Raw genomic sequence first — 12,150 nt, 5'->3', positions numbered from 1 at the left:
ACCAAGTCAAATAACGTTCATATGCTGATTCCGGAGGATCCCAGAATTATCGAACTTCTTGTTATTAGCATTATTTAGACTATAAATAACACATGTAACTAGCAAACTACATGGACACTTATCTCATATAAGACAATTGTACTTGCATTCATACATTTATCTCTATATTCAACATTTTATATCAATAAAATCACCAAGGCAGGTGATCACTATCACCTCCCAAGGTTTTATGTCGGAGATCCTATCAAGGATCAAGGGCTTTCCTAGTAACTCACTTGTGTCACTTTGATTATCATTTCTTACTTGATTTTCCACGAACATCACAACCTCTCATACAATTTGGTTAGATTCTACTTAGTTGATTTTTGAACAAAACAATTTGGCGCCCACTGTGCGGCCATGGTGTTCAAAATCGTTCAAGAATCATGTCTACCCAACCGACCTTATCCTCTTCCTCAAATCCTCCCATTTCCTCGAAAATCTTCCTCCACCCAGGCGGAGCTCCTAAGAAAACCTATGAGGCACCGAAGAAAAACACCTCTCCGGTTGCTACCCAAGGGTTTTAGGATCCTCATATATCGATTTCTAATAACGAAATCCTCACTATGATGAAGAGACTGGAACGACAAGCCACTTAGAAATAGGAGGATAACTAGACGATACTCAAGGAAATGGAAAGAATAAGGGCAGAGATCCGCAAGCCTCAGGAAGCAGCTCCCTCGATCTTGCAGCCCAAGATCCTAAACTTCGACAACACGAGATCCTCAGTGAACCGCCATGAGATAGGATCCCAATACCAACCTCCATTCCTGCCTGGGACACGACTCCAAGAGAGCAGTCCCATACAATCCAGGATCCCAAAGACACCTTTGTTATTCCCAATAACAAGGATCCTGTTAACTTCTTCAATAATAACACCTTTACCACTAACTCTATGGATGTTGATGTAGGAATGAGCTCGCTCATGGACAAAGAATTTCAACAGTTATGAAAAATGATCTCAAGCGTACCTGGAGTAGTCCAACCTATACCGGAAGTATCCCCAACAAGCTACATGATCTCGAGATTCGTGCCTGCAATCGTTGACACCGAGGTCCCAAAACACTTCCAAACTCCCAGCATGAAGCCTTATGAAGGGACCACGGATCCTGAAGAGCATGTGGCACAATACAAAGAAAGAATGGAAATTATCCCCATTCCCACACACTTGAAGGAAGCTTGCTTGTGCAAGGGTTTTGGTTTGACCCTCACAGGATCAGCCTTAAAAAGGCTTCTTAATGTTCCTCCTTACTCTATTACTTCATTTGCTCACTTAGTTAATTTACTTAACAATCAATTTTCTTGTAGCTAAACATTCGAAAAGATCACTAGTGATCTCTATCGAGTGGTTCAAGATCCTAAGGAATCCCTTAGGACTTTTGTGAATAGGTTTGGTAGGGAAGATCTGAGTATCCCCAACATTGATATGGCGACACCAGTCGAAGCCTTTAAAACGGGCTTAAAAAGGACTCTCCTTTCTACGAAGACTTTGTACTGACCCCATGCAAGAGAATGGACGAGGTCCGAAGTAGAGCATTAAGATTCATAAGGATCGAAGAAGACAAGGAGATTCAGAAAAGGAGCAACCCACCAAGCTCATACGATCACCTTAATAGGAAGGCCAACTCATCAGCACAAAGATCCTACAAGTTAAAACCATATTCCAATCCTGATCATCATAGGGTTAATGCCCTTGAAGATGAAGGAGAGGAAGAGGATTTTTCTAAGATTACTAACTATTGCTTTTCTGTGTATATTTCAGGAATAATATTTGCTATGCAAGATCTTGGCGATAAAGCAAGATGGCCAAGGAAGGGAGAAAATTTCACCACTTGGAAAGACAAATCCAAATGGTGTGCAGACCATGAAGACTTTGGTCATATCACAAAGGATTGCATAACTCTCAGGAAGGAGACCGGCTACCTCTTAAGCAAAGGATACCTCAAAGAAATCCTTGGAAGAAGAAAGGAAAGATCCAAAGAGAAAGATCATGATCCTTAGAAGATCCTCAATAAGCCAGGATCCCCTCCTGCTGACGCTAAGGTAATCAATGTGATCTCTGGAGGATCTGATATTTGTGGTACCTCTTATTCTGCAGAAAAAAGGCATGCCAAGGTGCCAAAAACAGAAAAAGAAGAAAGGCCACGGAAGAATACGTCAATCACAAACGAAAAGGAAATCACCTTTGACTAAGCAAATAGACAAGACATCCATGATCCTCACCACGACGGATTGGTGATCACTCTTTACATCACCAACCATTTCGTCAGAAGGATCCTTGTTGATGGAGGATCCTCATTCAACATTATACTCTTGGATGCTTTAAAAAGAATGAACATCTCAGAGTCCGAAATAATCAAAAGATCCTCAGTATTAATAGGATTCAGTGGCAAAAGAAAACATACAGTCGGCGAAATAAAGCTATCTATCTACATTGAGGGGGTAAACTCTATGCAACGTTTCTGTGTAATAGATACATTATCCTTTTATAATGTTATACTCGGTAGACCATGGATTCACGAAATGAAGGCAGTCCCATCGACATATCATTAATGTGTGAAGATGCCCACCCCATGGTGAATAGTGAAGATCACAGGTGATCTACAAGAATCCAAAGAGTGCTAAAAGACCTCGATGAAATCTTCAACAATACCATGACAAGCATAACAATTAAAGCAGGGGGAACAAGATGTGCTAGGAACAAGAGAGAAAGATGTAAAGGAAGTGCCCATGAAACTTGAGGATCCTGATGCCAAAGTTCTCATAGGATCCTCAATACCAGAACCAATCGAACAAGAACTAATAAAGTTCCTTAGAGCTAGAAGCATGACATTTGCATGGAAGCATGCAGACATGACATGCATAGACAAAAATATAATAACCCATAAACATAATATTGATCCTTCTTTCAAACCAATACACCAAAAGAGAAGGAAGTTCGCACCAGAGAGAAACCAAATTTTACAAGAAGAAGTAGAAAAACTTCTAAAGACAGGAATGATAAAGGAAGTGAAGTTCCCAAGGTGGCTAGCCAACGTAGTCATAGTACAAAAAAATAATAGGAATAGAGAGTATGTGTGGATTATACGCATCCCAACAAGGCTTTTCCCAAGGATCTTTTTCCCTCGACCACATATATACTCCATGATAGACGCCACGGCTGGTTATGAGTTACTAACATTCATGGATGCATCAGCAGGATTCCAACAAATCCAAATGGAACCATCTAACTAAGAGGATACAACATTTATAACCCCAATATATATATATTGTTATACTGCCATGCCATTTGGTCTTAAAAATGCAGGTGCAACATACCAAAGGATAGTCAACAAAATGTTCAAAGAGAAACTGTGGGACACCATGGAAGTCTACATTGATGACAAGGTGGTCAAGTCAAGGAAAGCTGAAGAACGTCTCAAGGATCTTGAAGAAGCCTTCAACATATTGGACGAGTATAACATGAAGTTGAACCCCTCTAAGTGTCACTTTGAAATGAGATTATGCAAGTTCCTTAGGTACATGGTGACCAAAAGAGGAATTAAAGCAAGTCCTGAGCAAATCAAAACAATCATTGATCTAAGATCCCCATCCTCGACAAAGGATATCCAAAGACTAACAGGAAGAGTGACAAATTTAAACAGGTTCATCTCATGATCCTTTGAAAGATTCAAACCTTTCTACGGCGTTTTGAAGAAAAATAAAAGGTTCGAGTGGACTAAGGAGCACGAAGATGCTTTCCAGGAACTTAAAAGATACCTAAGTTAAACACCCCTATTGGTAAAACAATTAGATGGAGAACCACTCATTCTCTACCTTTCAGTATCCTCGAATACGGTGAGTGCACTCTTAGCCAAGGATCTTGACGGGGACCAACATCCCATTTACTATGTAAGTAAAAGTCACTTGGATCCTGAGACCAGGTACTCTTACCTTGAAAAACTTATACTTGCACTCGTAATTGCTTCCACGAAATGAAGACACTACTTTGAAACACATCCTATAAACGTAAGAACTAATTATCATATTAAGAATGTTATGAGAAAACCAGAAATGTAAGGAAGGATAGCAAGGTGGTCCTTGAAGCTAAGCACATACAACATCAAGTATGATCCAAGATCCGCTATAAAGTCTCAAGCATTGGTGGACTTTGTGGCTGGCTTCAATAATAATCTACAAGCTGAAGTAGAGATAGAAACTAAACGATTTCTAGGAGAAGAAAACATAGGAAGATGGACACTATTATTAGATGGAGCATCAAACCAAAGAGGAACTGGACTAGGGATCATACTAAAGACACCACAGGGGGACATCCTACCCCAGGCACTCAGTTATGAGTTCGATGTAACCAATAACGAGGTTGAATACGAGGCACTAATCATGGGACTACAGCTAGCCAAGGATCTTTAGGTATATGTCGACTCCTTATTAATAACTAACCATTTTAATGGATCCTATTTAGTAAAAGGATAAAGACTAGCACTATACCTCCAGATCCTAAAAAATTTAGCCTATGAATTCGAAGCATTCAGCCTAAACCAAGTTCCTAGATAAGACAATGTTGAAGCGGATGCTTTAGCCAATCTAGAATCTTCTCTTAGGATCCCACCAGAAACCAGGGTCCCGATAATCCACGTGATGATACCAACAATCGAGGATCCTGCCAAAAGACTGAAGGATCCCGATGATGACGAGGTAACAACCAACGTCGCTACAATCGAGGATCCTGATCCTCAACTTCCTCATCGGGATCCTAGCATCTAGGATCCTTCCCCAACCTTAAGATCCTGGATTCAACCCATTGTAGAATATCTCCAAAATGGCACCATCCCGAAGGAAGAAAAAAATGACAAGTCATTCAAAATGAGGGTCTCATGTTTTTTGATGATCCATGGTAAGCTATATAGGAAATCCATGGCAGGTCCATACCTTAGATGCCTAGAAGATCTCGAGGCTGCGGAAATCCTAAAAGAGATGCATGAAGGAGACTGTGGTAACTACAAAGGGGGCAGATCCTTCTGCTCCTAGGTGTTGAGGACGGAAATCCGACCCGTGCAACACACATACCTTTTCACCAGTTAAAATTAAATATGCAACAACAATGGAAAAATATTACATAAAAATGAATTTACTTCTTAAATGTTGCACAATCAAATGCAACCCATTCATAAGCATTGCCATAAAAAAAGGGCTTCAAAGAATTTTCAACAATGAAAGTGGCGATTTAATAGTTGCTGATTGAATTAGATCTAATTAAATTAAGGTCTAAGTAATATAAAAATTTGAATGTGACCGAGTAGAAAACATATTAGATGATGCAATGCCAAGTTAGATGTTTCTAAATGTGATATCAAAAATCTAAATCTGACCGAGTCAAATTTTTTTTTTTTACCAAACCCAATAAAAGACATATCAAACAACCTGTAAGGCTAATTGGATTGTTGGTTTCAAAACCCAATATTTCTATTTTCTTATTGTAATAAACTTTTTATTATAACTCTTTGCTAGTTCTACGCTGTTACAAAAATAAAAGTGACTTTAAATTTGTATAATTTAAGATGAATTTCCTCAATCATTGGTCGTGGCAAATTTGTTAGATACTTAGATCATTGGGTGTGGCACACCCATATCCATCTACAACGTTGCCACATCACCAGCAACTCATCATGACTTCTAGTCGGTCTTAACATCGTTGAGGTGAAGCAAAAAAAGAGGAAAAGTAAAAGGAATAAAGAAAGGAAAAAAGAAAGAATTTAGTTTTATGGGGTGTTATTTGTGGCAACATTATCGAGGTGCCTCCATGGAAGGGATGGATCCAAGAATACATTATTATATGTTGTCAATATTAAATAGGTGTTGTCAAAAAAATAGGTAAAAGATCGAAAAAAAATTCACTACGAAAAGACATAATAGGTGTTGCAATGCCACTATGGGACCTATACAAAACCGCTCCTGCTCCACGACATGGTCCAATCGACCGTCGTATGCTCTTAAAGAACCATGCGTATATATTAAAAGCGTAAATTTCACCTCATTCGTATATACAAACATTTTGCATGAATCTCGTGATTTAAAAATGCTAAAAAACTATATCAATTTAACACGTAATGAATGTGGAGTCAGATAGGTTTGTCGTCTAACCCTATCCCCCACAGTTTCTTTTCCCAATTGGATGGGAACGAATGTGATATGTCTGCCACTTCACTCAATGTACTTATGGTAGGCAGTCACTCATAATAAATGACCCAATTAAATTCATAAATGATAAATCACACATTGCTTTTCAAAAAATGGAAAGCTAGAAAGCACAATAACTTCTTGCAAAGTTAAATATTTTTTGTTTGATTATATTACTTAATTAAGGTTACAAAAGCAAATCATATTTTAAAAAGTAGTTTTAGACACATTATAAATTTTATTATATTTTATCTTGTAACATTGTTAGTACTTTAGTTTATATATATTTAGTTTATATATATTTGAAAGAAAATAATTTTATAAAACAATCTAATGTCTTATAGAATTGACCTTACATTAAAAAATGGTGGTGACAAAAACATTCATGTTTGAAATTGTTATGAGGTAACCTGCAATAAAGTATCAATGTACTTTATATATATATATATATATATATATATATATATATATATATATATATATATATATATTCTTATTTGGTTTTTGAGTTTTCCAACTTACTATAATTATATATATTTACCAAAGGGCTCATACTCCAGCGGAACCAAATATTGTCCTCATTTTTTTAGGTTGAAGGTTTAAATCCTATATGGGATATAAGTAAATTTAGAAATGGTTTAAGAGTATGTTGGATTTATATTTTAAGCTTGATAGTTATGACAAGAAAAATCTGTTAGATGTTAATGAAATTGGACGATTTAGTTGTAGGTCTTTTAATGCGGTATCAAGGTGGCTAACATATATTTATATAAGAAAGATAATATGACGTCTAATTATGATAAGAATAATATAAAGAATAATATGACGTTTAAAATCATTTAATTTTTAAATCTTTTATTTAATTAGAAGATAAGTTATCATAGGATGTTATTCATTAAAATATATGGTTCTAAAATGTGTGTCATGCTGCAAGACGTGATATAGTCATTATGAAAACGTCGAAGGTGAGTTTATTACGTGAAGCCAAATATCATGTCAAAGTGCACCTTAGCGCGTGCGTTATGACGTGATTATTTTTCAAGGCGTGAGTTTTTTTTATTAGACCTAAAACAATTGAGTTTTTGTTAACTTTTTCATGGTAAGTGTTACTATAATACTTCTAAAAACTTGATATTTTTTATTTAATTATATAATTATGTGATTTATCTTTTTTTAATGTATATAAAACTATCACACCTTAAAAAACAACATAGATCGTCAAAGTTCGCCATAACGCGAAACAACAACTTATGTCGTTTAAAACCTTGCTAAAATCACCACGAGAACTCCATATCATCCAACAACTTTCATTTTTAGAATATATTAAAAAATGAGAATTTAACTTGCGAAAAGGCTCACAATTTATTAAGTTACTTTTTCTGATATTATATCTAACAAAATTTATTAGATTTCCCGATCATGACATATTATTATATATATATTAAAGATATGAAAAATAGTAACAGTAAACTGCATTCATTCAGAATTGGCAAAATTGATCCATAAGTTTTTATATTTTCAATTGTTCAGATATTTGTCACTAAAGTTTGTCATATTTACAATTTACTCCCTTAAACAGTACCTCATCCGGTATATTCTTCATCTGGATCCTTCCTCATTCCACTGTTCGAGGAACCCACCGCCTCATCTTATTCTTCCTCAACCCTCTGTGTGAGTGTCTCCTCTTCTATCACCTCCTTGCTTTCGCCCAGTTATCCACCGCCTCAGCCTTTCCACCGCTTATCATCGTTTTTCTACAGTTCTGTCGCCTTTCATTTTCTCTTCTCTGCTTCACACACGACCTTCAGCACGGTTGAGGCGCCAGAAAAGGATCGACTACAAGATCGAAGGTCGGGATCGACTGCAACTGTTGGCCGTCTTCCTCCGCCACTGAAGTGACAGATGTTGCAGCGCGTTTCATCTGGGTTTAGGGCTTCGAATCGATTGCTTCGATGTCCACCATCAGCTTCCACATCCAACGCTATTGGCTAATCTGTATACCAAAAGTAAGTATTTTGCTTTCACGGTAACAAATCCTTCCCTCGGTTTGTATACAACCGGTGTCTCTTACCCTGCATATACAACCGGTGTCTCTCTGGAACGCATCCATGGATACCATCATCGACTTCTTCTCTGATACTTCTCCACTGCTTCTCCGCTTCTCTATGTTTCGTGCCTCTAAGGCTATGTGCCGTTCGGGAGGGAGGAGTCGTCTTCTCTTTTCTAGCACTACATGAACTGACGGTGGTGTATGTATGAATGTTTGCCGCAGGTGATACTCACTAAAAGCTTTTCTTATTTGATTGATAATATGATATATAAGGACCGGTAGATTTCTTCTCATGTTCTATGTAAATTTAACCTGATTTTAATAGATATATGAAGCATCTTCTAATTCTGAGTATTGGTCTTTTTTTAAATCTCTTATGTTTAGCTTTAGTCTGATTGTTATGTCATCTTTTATGTTCAAGTCAGTGGGTGAAGGTTTCGTTTAAGTGTTTTCCTATCATTGGTAGAGCAACGCAGTCCAGGTGTTCGATGAAATGCCCCTACGAATTTTCAAAATTTCCTTAAAAGCCACTATTGATTGGTTCATGTTTTCTGTAAGGTTTAGATAGAACAAACTTCTATTTTGAGGCTGATTTTATTTAATCATTTTTTTATGAGTAGGTAATTGGAAAAAGGCGAGGTTCACAGCAGCAATTGGGGAATCCTTCTTTTCAGATGTTGGTATTCAATGTGAAATTGACTTTCACCTTTTAGGAAATTCTGTATATGGATTTTTTTTTTGTTTTTTGTATGAGTTTGTATACATTTCTGTCTTTCTGACTTCTTATGTTGTATTGTTTACAGGTTTTGGCTCTGTTCTCTCAGTTGCTTCAACTATTGAATTCCTCTCATCTACTTCTTCTACCTTCTATCTGGTCTAGAAGTGTGCTAAATTCTTACAAATCAACTTCATCAATACTTGCTAAGCTTAATGGGTAGTTGTATGTCATTTTTGTTTCTGTTCAGATATCAAGATCTATGATTAGGTCGAACTATGTTTATATATCAGTTTTTATTACAAACATTGATGTGGACAACTATGTTTGTAACCCTTCTTAAATTATATTAAACTGAAACTACCCCTCTTTTGGTTTTGACATTTTTAAAATCAAGGGATAACCAGGTAGCATATTCTTGATTTGAGGATTTGGATGCAGAAATTGTTGTTGCAATAATGAATATGAAGAATCCAAATCTGTTTTGGCTACCTATCAGCAGGACCACCTATGCTTCTTGTCATCTTCTCCAGACCTTTTGATTTTGCATTCAAAGTTAGAACAAAGGAAATTGTGTGGTAAGTCTTATTGTTAATTTTATGTACTTAAATCTGATACGGTTAAATTTATGTCGTTTATGTTAAAAGTTTAGTTTTAAAAGAGTATTTACTTTTCCAAGTCTTTGGAGTAGTTAATAAACATCTGAATTTTTTTTTTCTTTTTTTAAGTTATGCATGATTTTTGGATTAATTTTCAATTTTACAAGTGACCTAACAAAAGTTGGTAATTAATGTCACTTTAGAGCCTCTCTGTTTATGTTAAAAGTTAACTTTTGTATGTACTCATTTTTTATAAAACAATACATGAAAGATACAATAAATTATTATATATCCAACTGGAACCGCATACGCCTCTATATCATTTGGCTTAAAAAAAATACTATAGATTGTACTGTTTTAATGTATATTTGATCATATTCTCCCAATTATTTAGGCTAAATGACTATAATTTATTGTTCACACACTAATGAGAGTCTTCAACCGATTGGCACATTCCTTATAAGTGGCTGATTTTGTTTTCCAGCTTTTAATAGCAATCTTTTATTCATAAAAAAGTCAACCCTTTCGCAGATTTTTGTACTGAATCTTTGCTTCTTCTGTTTGATATCCAACACAAAAGGTGTATAACATCTTCCTTTGGTTTATGCATTTTCGTTTTTATATGTTATTTAGGTGGAAGAGTGCAATGGACTAATGGTGCAACCACATAAGGCTATTGTTGGTGCTAATGCTTTTGATCATGAAACTGGAATCCATCAGGTTTCAGTAATTTACATATAAATTTATGGGAAAAGTAAAAAATTCAATTAACTTATACCCGATATACCCTTGCTCGACATTGATGGAAAGGAACTTAATGATCTTTTTTGGGGATTTAAATTCATAGTTGAAATGAAAAAGGTACTAAAAAATAAAAACCTTATTTTCATTTAATACTTTTGGATTATTTTAAAATCTAATCAAATTATTATGTGTTAGGTTATAATTGGTGATGATTTAGAAGCATTGGTATCAGATGAGGCATTCCGGCCTCAAGTTGTTTGGAAATTTGGAGAGGTTCTGGTATGAATCCAACCGGACCCCAATCAGATGTGCCTCCGGTCATATAATATAGTTCTCTTATCCATTTATTCCTCATTTGGTAACCTACTTTCTTATCTTCATTTTCCTTTGTTATATTTAACGACCATTTTACACTTACATTTAAAAAAATCACAAGCTTATTCAATTTTAATACATTAAGCTATAATTTTTGGCTTAGCCTATTAATTAAGTCCATTAACTAAAAAAAAAAAGAAATAGGCAGTTACAGTTATGACTATCATAATAGGGTTAATGACGAGGGTAATAAGGTTTTAAGTCAAGTATGGAGGGTTATGATGTCCCTGCTTTTGAGATGTCTTCCACGTGCACAATTTCAATTTGTGTCGCTTGAAGTGGGGAACCCTAAATCGCCGACCTCCAGTCCCACCGCTTCAAATCCATAAAATATGATAACAAACTTTACCATATTAACGGTGGGTTTTTTTTTCTTTAACGTATTTATTATTATATATAATTTTATGTGTATATTTTTTTTAGGAAACATCTACAACCTGCCCTTTCATCAGTTACAGCCAGAGGCACAGGCAACATCTTAATAGGATTGTTGAATTCACATTCAATGGAATTGTAGGAACCTGCTTTTACTTCTTCATCATTTCTATTAGATAAGTTTGAGTGTTGTTTAGCACAAGTAATATGTTATTTCTGCATTTAATTTTTAGTTAAATACAAAAGATAGCAAACCTACTTTCATAACTATGTCTATTTTCATCCTCCTGTAATAATATTATACTTCAACATTGAATCCAATCAACATGCACCATTCCGACCCACACAACACCATTTCCGACCAGCGCAACGCGCTGGAACGCATCTAGTTTTCATTAGTGATGTTAGCCCACAAAAAATTGTGGTGTTTCGTGAAATATAAAAAGACAGTTTAATATATGTATTTCTTTAAAATGTAAGACAAACTAAGAGAAGTGGAAATGGTTAACGTGTTTTGTTTTCATGTTAGGCTATAAGGAGTATGAAGAGTTAATTGAGGTGTTAAGGGAGGTGCTAAAGATGCTACACCATTTCCTACCTTGTGCTAAGGAGGGTGCTAAGAAAGAGTTGTTGGATTACGTGTCTAAGCTCATAACTATCATTGATATATACTTGAATTGATATATACTTGAATTGATAGTAGCACAATCCTTTTTGGGTTGCCCTCAAGACTTGCAATAGACAGGATGATTTTGGAGATGGAGTTTGATTTATTAATTTGATTAATAAATTGAAATAAGTAATTTATTAATATATTATGAGAATAATATATTAATTGGAAATAGTAATATTTAGTTAATATTTAATCATAATATAATTGGATTAATTTTGGGATTAAAAGAATTAATTAAAAAGTGCATGGATTGAATTGTAATTGTTCAATAGTTGAGCAATAGGCAATCTAGAACCCTCCATAGGCTATGGACGGTTTTCATATGCCTCAGGGTTTCTAGAATAATCTTTAATGGATAATCAGGAAAGTGGATAATTAACCGGTTTAAGATAATCTTGGATTT

General features: G+C 35.4%; 1 long non-coding RNA gene across 5 annotated transcripts; it reads left to right on the top strand.

The window, feature by feature from the left end:
• Positions 1 to 7,816: 7,816 nt before the first annotated feature.
• LOC145137374 (uncharacterized) lies at positions 7,817 to 11,881 on the top strand. 5 transcript variants are annotated; one of them, XR_013721019.1, is made up of 6 exons: positions 7,817 to 8,222; positions 8,400 to 8,488; positions 8,887 to 8,942; positions 9,070 to 9,559; positions 10,214 to 10,441; positions 10,520 to 11,423. It is a non-coding gene; the product is annotated as an uncharacterized LOC145137374 (long non-coding RNA). The 5 variants fall into 5 exon arrangements; XR_013721016.1 differs by adding an exon at positions 11,604 to 11,881 and having other exon boundaries at positions 7,818 to 8,488; positions 10,520 to 11,212; XR_013721018.1 differs by having other exon boundaries at positions 7,818 to 8,488; positions 10,520 to 11,058; positions 11,123 to 11,423.
• Positions 11,882 to 12,150: the final 269 nt, after the last annotated feature.

The sequence above is a fragment of the Lactuca virosa genome, chromosome 9 (genome assembly GCF_052849685.1).
Source record: "Lactuca virosa cultivar CGN04683 chromosome 9, Lactuca_virosa_CGN04683_v6, whole genome shotgun sequence".
Taxonomy (NCBI): domain Eukaryota; kingdom Viridiplantae; phylum Streptophyta; class Magnoliopsida; order Asterales; family Asteraceae; genus Lactuca; species Lactuca virosa.
The sequence above is the reverse complement of the archived record's forward strand: the minus strand, read 5'-3'. Positions and strand labels throughout refer to the sequence as shown.